Here is a 10,196-nt window from a genome sequence, read left to right on the forward strand (position 1 = left end):
GGAAGAGACTCAGAGGTTAACATGACATCATCAATGTAATGGAACAAGGCAACACGTGATGGGGGTGGTGGTGGTAGGGGTGGGGTTGTCCACTGGGCGGCGCTATAGAGGCATTGCCATAGGGTCGGAGGAGAAGTGTCGGAGGCCATTTTGCTTATTTCCACCCCCGAGAGCAAAATGCCTTCTGCTCCAGTGTCCAGGAGATGCGAAAGCCACCCCCGATGCTTTTCCTCCCTTTCTTTCTGAATTCGTTTCCCATTTCTACCAGTCGTGCCTTGATCTTAGCAAAATGACAGGCTAGGATCTCTGTTTTCTCATCAGACACCCATAGGCATATCGACAGCGCCTCGGTTGTCCTGGCTTGAACCAGTTGAGCCTCTCTTTCTACCTTCAGTTCCTCTCGTAGCTGCCTCACCTTGGCTCTTGGCTCTTGCTTCCATCTCAGCTTCTGTTATGAGCCTTACCGCAGTGAGGAGGGGCCACCCCACCGTCGCAGCCACCGCCTGGGCTCCTGACGTCTTTTCCTCGTCGTTTATCATGCCCGGGACTACCCCTAGGCCCTTTGGCATTTTCCGGACGTCCCTGTACTCATGCAGTGGGCTCCATTCATCAAGGATGATGGTGACCGGCCCCCACAGAGGGGACATTGCCCAACCCGGGATTTCCCCCGCGGATTCCGCCTTCCCACCCCCATAGTCTCGGTGCTCACGGGGGTTTCTCTGGTCTCCTGGCTGGCTCCCCAGTTGTCTGGCCACGCGCCCAGTTGGGTGAACACCGCGGGATAGGTTGTGGAGAGACCAAAGAAAAGACCCGGAGTCGGCAAATGAGACGTGCAGGTTTATTGGGAGTAACTTACAGGGAGGTCCAGTGGCGGCCGGCTGGACAGCAACGTGCACCGGCAACCGCAGGAGGGGAAGGGGTTTCTTATATAGGCAGGGGACACAAAGGCTATATGCTTGCCAAGAGGGGCTGTTCCTGGTACAACCAGCGTTCCCAGGAACCGTAGTTCACGTGGAGGGGAGGGGCTCTGAGTCCCTTTAAGACGTGATGTTCTTTAAGTGAGATAAGGTAAGATACCGGCTGGCCAGGCCTTGGATTGTTAGAAATCCCAGCAGCTGGGCATCCTGCCCAGAAGGGAGTCAAGGCACGTGGTTACAATGGGCTTGTGGGCTCTTGCTGAGCAACCAAGGCCCAGGCCCTACAGTTGGTCAACCTTATGTTGGTGGGGTCACACCAAGCACTAGAAGTCTTGACTATCAGAGCTCCAGCAGCAAGGGCCCAAGAAATCTGTGGCTTCCTGCTGTCTAAACACCCTGCCAGATGGCACGCGTCACAGGGCAGCTCCGGAGACATCTGTGTTCATTTCTTGTGGCTGTGGGGTTGGTTTGCCTTTTCACCTTTTAATGAATAGTATGTCTCCCTCCTAGCAGTTCCTTTCTTTCCGGGCTTGGAGCAGACTGAGAATACAGTGTCAGTTTCCATCAGAAATCCTTCAGCAGGGACATTCCTATTTTTTTCCAAAGTGGGTGGGTGGGGTGTCACAGGGTCAGAAATCCACACATGTGCAGGTCAATGAAAGTTTTTCACTGTTCTACATTGGGGAAAGATAACCTGTTACTGTTTCAAAAATATAATGTTTTACCAGAAATGCAAATTGACTAATACAGTCATAATAACTATATTAGTCAGCTCAGGCTTCTATAACAAATTACCATAGACTGGGTGGCTTAAACTGCAGACATTTATTTCTCACAGTTCTAGAGATTGGGAAGTCCAAGATCAAGGGAGTGCTGGCAGATCCAGGGTCTGGTGAGGACATACTTCTGGGTGCAGATGGCTGTCTTCTTGTCGTCTCCTCACGTGGTGGAGAGAGAGATCATCTCTCATGTGTCTCCTTCTAAGGGCACTAACCTCATTCATGAGGGCTCCACCCTCATGACCTGATTACCTCCCAAAGACCCCACCTCCAAATACCATCACACTAGGGATTAGGGCTTCAAGCTATGAATCTGGGGGGGAGCACAAACATTCAGTTCATAGCAATAACTAATATTAAAAGAGTGCTTGCTACACGCCAGGTACTGTGCTGAGTACTTTAAATACATCATGTTGTTTACTCTTCAGAATATAACGTAGGTGAGGAGACTGAGGCTCAGAGAGGTTAAGATACTTGTACGAGGTCACAGAGCTGATAATTGGCAGAGCCAGGATTTGAATCCAGACAGTTTCACTGCAGAGTCAGTGTTGGAGTCAGAACAGTAGACTTGGGGCTCAGCACGATCACGCTTGAGCAAACTGATGAGAACACTGCAGTTTCACAGACTGCTTTCTAGGCAGCTGTGGGGGACGTCGGTCAGGGTGTGCCTCCTTCCTGAACCTGGGTCAGTATTACTGATGGGGCTCTCAGTTTCTACAGCAAGAGTTAAATAAAAGACAAGATATCTGTGCACTAAGTGAACCCACGAATTTCCCAGAGTTTGGCCAGACAGTCTGAAATTCCGTGATCATTCTGGGATTCATATGCTGTCAACAAAATTCCACGGACAACATGCCCATGGCTAGTGGCCCATGGCTACTTCTCAGCTCAGCCAGTTCCTCTTGAAAGTGAGCCACACTGATAAGGTCTAGGCTTCAAACTTCAGACACACCCTAAGGTTTGTGCTTCACAGGCCATCCAAGACAGAAAAAACTCAGAGTATGGTATTTTGTGAGAGTCTGGGTTTGCAGCCCCTTCCTTCCTCAAATTCTCAGACTGCACACACATGTCTGATTAGCTGCATTTTGAGTTCCTCCCTAGAGGTTCAAGTTCAGTATATTCAAATATCACATCTGTAGAAAAGTCTCTTTTTATAAGCTATTCTTATGAGTTTGTTAGAGATCTTATTTCTCAACGGTCTTGTTCTGAATTTTAAAATCTCTTCCATTTTCTAAAATTTAAGTCAAAATCAAAGCAATCTTCACATTTTGCTTCAATGTCTTAAAAATGTCCCCTATAAGGACAATTACCATACGTGAAGGGGACACAGCTTTAACCACTGCTTCATGCAGCAGACTGGACGTTCAAGGTTCTTGGCACAAACTCCACGTGATGAGTGATGTGCAGAGGAGGCAGGATGTGGCCACAGTCTCTTTTTTTTTGGACTAACTGTTGAAACATGTTTTTCTGTCGTCATTTAATTGTAGGTGCTCCATCTGTGGTAAACTAACTCAGCTTTCCATATTTAATTAAAACATTTTAAATTTCCTACTGGCCAGTGATTAAGGCTTTATTAGTCTTGGGTTCTGGCTAATTAGATTTTTGTTGTAGTTTTGTTTTGTGTGTGTCCTATGTTACAAATCTTGTCTGGCCTTTGTGTGTATGTTTCCCATGTTTTCTGCATCGAATATGAATTACTTGGCTGGGAGGGTGGTCAGTGTTGCAAACCTCTGCACTAGAATGTGAGGCCCCGAATGCTAAGAACCACGTTCTAGCATCTTGTATTCCCTCAGCACCTAGCACAGTGCCTGGCAGCTGGCAGGAATAAATTCAGTATTTGTATTATGTCAAGTCTTGTGGCATAGTAGAAGATACAATTGACTTTAAGAGACTTTTCTTGTGCTATGCAGTTTAAGAAACAATTAGTTGTCCTCTTTTCCTAGAACTGGATTCTGAGAAGTTTCGACAGCTGTGGTGAGAAACCAGATCTGTCCTCTGACATCTCTCTCAGTGTGAGTGTCCACAGCTTCGATCAGCATCCATCACGTTCTCATTGAAGGTCCCTGATGTGTAATCCACGTTTCCCAGGCCCCTCAGCAGAGAAGGGGATAACCCCAGAGGCCAGAATGGTGTGACCTTTGGTTCAGGTCCCGTCTCCAAAACTCCAGCTCCCAGAACCCTCCCCTCCTTGATGGCAGGGACAGGTGGTGCTCACAGACTTGCAGATAGTCACTTCCTTCTTCTTGAGTTCCCATGCCCTCTTTCATACTCTGAGAGCACCATGTGGCTCTTCCATTGTTGCTCTGACACTGTCCCCTGCTCACGGCTGCTGCTCTTATGGTCGCTTCATGTGATCACTTGGGGCAAATTGTATTTTCCAAAAATATCTGCAGCAGTATTTGCAGATCTACGTAGTCTTTTAGAACCTTGAAGATTCTTTCATGAAAAGGTTGAGTCAAGAGGCCGGCCAGATGGCGCAGTGGTTAAGTGCGCGCACTCCTTTTCGGTGGCCGGAGGGTTCGCAGGTTTGGATCTCCGGCGCGCACTGACGCACCGCTTATCAAGCCATGCTGTGGCGGCGTCCCATATAAAGTAGAGGAAGATGGGCACGGATGTTAGCCCAGGGCCAGTCTTCCTCAGCAAAAAGAGGAGGATTGGCATCGGATGTTAGGTCAGGGCTGATCTTCCTCACAAAAAAAAAAAAAAAAAGGAAAAGAAAAGGTTGAGTCAAATTCCTCTCCCCTGGAATATGGTGAGCCATTGTGCGTCCATGAATAGAATGTGACAAAAAGGATGTGAATTATGAGGCTAGGTCATAAAAAGAAATAAGGCTTTTCCTTTGTTTTCTCTTTCTTTGGGGACATGTGTCTTGGGAGCCCTGAGCCAACATGTAAGAAGTCCAGCTGTGCTGAAGCTGCACAGACCACATGGGGACAAAGATTCCCAAGGAGCCTCTCCGTTCCAGCCTCCAGCTGCCTGAGTCCTCCCAGGATCAACTGCCAGACATATGAATAGACAGCCTTCAAAGATTCCAGTTCCCAGCCTCTGAGCCAGCCCAGCGGACACCACGTGGTACGAAGGAGCTATCTTCATCAAGCCCAGCCCCTACTGCAGATTTGCAAGAAAAATGAATTTTGATGGTGTTTTAAGCCACTAAGTTTTGGGTCAATTTGTTACGTGGCAATGGTAATGGGACATCACTCTCGTGGTGTCATCAGGCTGCTCACCTTTTTTCTTGTGAGATCCGAGCTTCTCTTTTGTAGCAGTTGCTGAGCAGAATTAGGGGAGGCTCTCTGCTCCCCAGTGTCAAATTTCCTTTCAAACCACGAAATGTGGAGGCATTTAACTATTACAATATGAAGTCTTATAGCTTCTTATAATGGCCCTGATAGTACAAACCTTTTATTCAACTGACTCCTTAGTTTGTTACGATTATACTGCTCACAAAATTTGGTGCATGTCCTCTTGTGATTGTGTTGGGAGACATCAATTCAAGTGACACCTTGACAGTGTTGCTGCCAAGTCCCACCTCCACAGCAGTGCTGCAGATGAAGCTGGTGCACCCCCACCCTCTCCCACCAGGTTAAGTTGCTTCCCCTAAGCATTATGCAAGAGTCAGAACCTTGTCTGCAGCTTTGATGTGTACTGCCTCTCTCCTGGGGCTTTTTGGACCCACAAGCATATAAGAGTTGTGAAAACTCCGTGAATTACACGTGCCGTAAGCACCTGGCATTATAAACTTTGTTCCTGGATGTTCACCACCAATAAAAGTATTGAACAGATGAAAACTGAGAACATAGCTCTGCTTTGCGCCAACGGAGACTGCTCCACTTTCCAGGCTGACATTGCTCCACCTGTAATGAACAGCATGTTCAACCGTAATCGGTGAGTTATGAGTCCAACTGTATGCCTCCACTTTGTCCCTAAGCATCTCACAGATGACTTATCAGATGCCTTACTGAAAGCCTTGTCTACCACATTTCCTGTTCTCCCGGTTTAGTGACTTAACTGTTAGAAGAGGCAGGGGCTTTGGTTACATGACTTGTTCCTCATCATCTGTCCTGGCTCCTCACAATGATTTCCACAACTATTATTAGTTCTCAGAAGCCATCTTTTGTCTATTTTTATCTTTATTTTTGGTTAGAGAATTGAGAGTTAGAGAATTGAGCTCTAAATCAAAATCCAGCCCATGTGGAATCTACCTTCTCTACATGAGGATTAAGTGAGGCTAAAAGAGGAGGGCACACACAGTCAAGGTGCATTACTTATTTGAGTTTGCACTGAAAATGATCACTGTTGTTGTTTTATTTAGTAGCTTGATCTTTAGTGGTAATAACCAGAGAATGACTCAGACAGAAGTCTGGAGCCCCAGGGCTGATTTTATAGCTAGCACAGCATTATTTGAGTGCCATCTGGAGACAAACATCATGCATTGCAGAGGGGAAGAAATAAATAAAAAAAGTCATAAGCCCTCTAAACCTCAGTTAAGCAACACAGAGATACTAACTTGTTCCTTTCGCCAGTCTGTCCCCAAGCCAGGCACTCCAGCTGTAACTGTCCAATCATTTGACACTCCTATGAAATAGGTGCTTTAATTATTACCATTTTACAGATGGGGAAATTGAGGCACAACTAGTAAGTGATAGAACTGGAATTTGATTCTAAGTAGTTTGATTCCAGAGCATATACATTTTAACCACTATGGTATCTAAAACGTCCCATTTTGCATCTATATTCTGTCAAGAAGAATGACGTTTGAAATATAAAAGGTAGAATGACCATCAGTAAGAGGAAATGGAAGCCCAAGAGGGAAGAGGTGATGATAAGAAACACCTTAAAACTTCAAGGGAAATCATGTCTTCTGGACTGGACAAATTCCCAAAGTACTGAGGGAGTCTAGAGGCGGCTGCTAAACCTATCTATGGTTTTGAGGCACCGTGGAGGATTGAGGGGCTGAAAGACTGGAGATGGGCAATTTTCCCAAAAGGTAAGACCAGGACAGCCAACTTTGGCATCAATTGTAAGTACCCAGACGTGAAAGTGCTGATGTCTAGGACCCAACAGGGACTCACTAAGAATAAGTCACGTCGGACACACCTAACAGGCTGTTGTATAACTGGATTTCAACAAGGCCTCTCAGCTTATCGTTATGGACACGACAAAAAATATGACTAGATGCAAAATTAGTTATTGTCACGGACTTTGATATGATTTTACCCAATGTTTTGATGAATGACAACCTGGAGAATGGCTTTTCATGGCAAAATCAAAGGATTGGCTTTCAATTCTTTGGTCAGCACTTTTATTCACTGTTTGGATGAAAATCTTGGTCTCAGCCAATACAGAGGACAGAAAATATCAAATGGAGGGCAAAGACAAAATATTGGGTGATTGAGTTGGGATCCCAAAATATCTTAATGGTCTGGACCATTGGACTGAATTGAATGAGAAGTGAGTGAATAGGGATGAATACGAGGCCCTTCATCCCAAAGTCCCAGTCAACTTCTCCCGTGTTGAGGAGTGACCTGGCAGCAGCACTATTGATAGAAATATAATGTGAGCTACATATGTAATTTTAAATTTTCTAGTAGCCACATTTTAAAGAGTAAAAAACAAAACAAAAATCCCCCAGGTGAATTTTAATAACACATTTTATTTATCAATTTAATAATGTATTTTATCAAGTATACCTAGAATACTATCATTTCAACAGGTAATCAATATATAAAATTATTGAGATATTTTACATTCTTTTTTGTATGAAGTATTCAAACTCTAGTGTGTATTTCACCCTCATGGTACCTCTCGGGGTGCACTAGTCACATTTCAAGTGCTCAGTAGCCACATGTGGTTACCATAGTGGACAGGGCAGCTTTAGGGGTTTGCACTGACAGCTCTGTGACCACACTCCCTCCAGTTAACGTCATTCTCGGGCTGGTTGCATTAATAGAGGAACTATGCCTGAAGTTATACTACTCATAAGTGTTGATTTCTTTTAGTGGAAAGAGAAAGGGTCTAAGCTCTGACATATAAATCATGAAAGCTGTACTGGTGCCCACTGCCTGTGACCTGTCTTCAACTCCTGATCACGAGTGCTGGTATAATTGCAGCGACTGAAAGAAGAGAATTTTTAAAAAGTGAACACTTACCAAACTGTTTTTTCTTCTCTGCTTATCTCCCAGAGTCCTTGGATATGTCTTTTTGTTCGGGGTAGATGTCATTACTAGAGCTGGTAGCAGCTTATCTTTTTTCAAGGAACAGAATAGACATCCTCATTCCATTCCCATTTCTAATAACACCCAATGCAACTTTTCAAATTCTTTTTTAAGTTTCCAAATCCTGATCCCTTTTCCAAAAACAGTGATTTTTTTTGTGTGTGTGTGTGTGAGACAGATTAGCCCTGAGCTAACATCTGTTGCCAATCCTCCTCTTTTTGCTGAGGAAGATTGGCCCTGAGCTGACATCTGTGACCATCTTCCTCCACTTTATATGGGACGCCACCACAGCATGGCTCGACAAGCAGTGCGTCAGTGCACTCCCGGGATCCGAACCCACGGACCCCGGGCCACCACAGCGGAGCGCAACGCACTTAACTGCTGCACCACCGGGCTGCTCCCCCAAAACAGTGATTTCTGAGCACTAACGGCCATCTAGGATTCAGAAATCTGGCAACCTAATCAATAGTGAATGCAGCTGAGGACCAGGAAGCAAACATAAATAAATACGAAGTCTGAGTAGCCAAAATAAAGTGTTAGGAATGAACAAAAGCTCAAGTTCAAAAATATCACCCTTCATTATCCCCATTTTGCAGACGAGAAAACTGAGGTTGAGAGATGTTAACTGGCTTGACCAGTGTCACAGAGATGAAGTCTGATCCCAAGCTAAGCACCCTTTCTGCTTCATTACGTACCTCCTTGGAATGACATTTTTTCCTGCAGGACTGTAGACACTATTATCTGTTCTCCCACGTCACTACCTAGAATCTTTCTTCCACGGTGTTTAGTTTCTCTACTTATGAATTTATGGCAGTTGAGAGTATATTCTCTGGAGCAGACTGCTTGGGTTCAAATGCTGGTCCCACCACTTGTAAGCTGGGAGATGTAATTCAATTTCTTCATCGTAAATTGAGGATAACAGTTTCTAATCCATATAAATGAGCTCATCCACATAAAGCACTTGAACAGAAACTGGCCCATGTAAGCTCTCAAATATTTTTTACTTAGTGAGTAAGAGAACACGTTTTCACAGTGCTACACTTGAAAACTCTGTAATACTTCTGGCTTGAAGGGAACTTACATATTGACAACTACAACCTACCAAGTCCAGGAACCCCTCTGCAATATTCGTGGACAGATGGATACCTTTAGTCCACTTGGCAGGGTGCTTGCTGCCGCAGGGACCATCACTCCACTTCTGGACAGCACTAACTTCTGTACCATAGTGCAGAAAGCTCAGGCTTCGGAGGCTGGTTTTGTGATCTTCCCAGCATCTCCTCCACCACCACTGTCACTAGGCTTATTATGGGAAAATCGATGGAACTTGGATACAAACCTTTCCACATTACCATGTGCTTTAGATAAAGCACTTAAAGTGAACTGAAGCTCACAAAGAGTCAAATGATGAAAGAATACTCTCTTTTAATTGGTTGAATCATGGCAGTCTGGACCATAAACAAACAGGAACAACAAAGTCCCGTTAACATTCTTATTTGTAGCAACAGCATTATCTCTATGGGGTCTTTCTAGCCAAGACTAGTAACTCTAGCTCTTAGTATGTGACTGACCGTTGCAAAAATCTTGGGGAAAAGGGGGATTAACAAGTACAAATAATGATCAAGGGTTCTCTTGGGCTAAGATATGTAAGGGAAATGTTGATGATGATTATTTATTTATTTATTTGGTGAGGAAGATTAGCCCTGAGCTAACATCTGTGCCAGTCTTCCTCTATTGTGTATGTGGGTCACCACCACAGCATGGCTTGATGAGTGGTGTAGGTCTGCACCTGGGATCCGAACCCATGAACTTGGGCTGCCGAACGGAGAGCGCTGGACTTAACCACTATGCCATGGGGCTGCCCTGATGATTATTTCTAAGAAATGCTCAACTAGGGCAATTCAATCCATAGTGGATATTAAACGTACAAAAAGCCCACTAAACTTACATACGTATTTATGTGGTTTCATTTGATTTCTAGGACAGATTTTCAGCATTTTAAATAGGCCTTTTAATTTTGTTCTTCTCCTTCACAGGTGAACACACAGTTGGACTGCTCAAGTCCAAATAATGTCTGATAGAGGTTAAAAGGTACTGCTTTTCACCTTGTTCTTACTGCTCTAAATTGATGAAATTTCCATTTTTTCCTTTTTCCACTCATTTTCGTAAAACAAGGGAAAAATGCAATGAAAAGGCAAATAGTAGCATTGGCTGCTGTACAGCCAAGGTGAGAATGCTGCTGGAACCATACTGGTGGCTGGAAGGCAGCTCCACACACGTGGCCACAG

The sequence above is a fragment of the Diceros bicornis genome, chromosome 15 (assembly GCF_020826845.1).
Source record: "Diceros bicornis minor isolate mBicDic1 chromosome 15, mDicBic1.mat.cur, whole genome shotgun sequence".
Classification (NCBI taxonomy): Eukaryota; Metazoa; Chordata; class Mammalia; order Perissodactyla; family Rhinocerotidae; genus Diceros; species Diceros bicornis.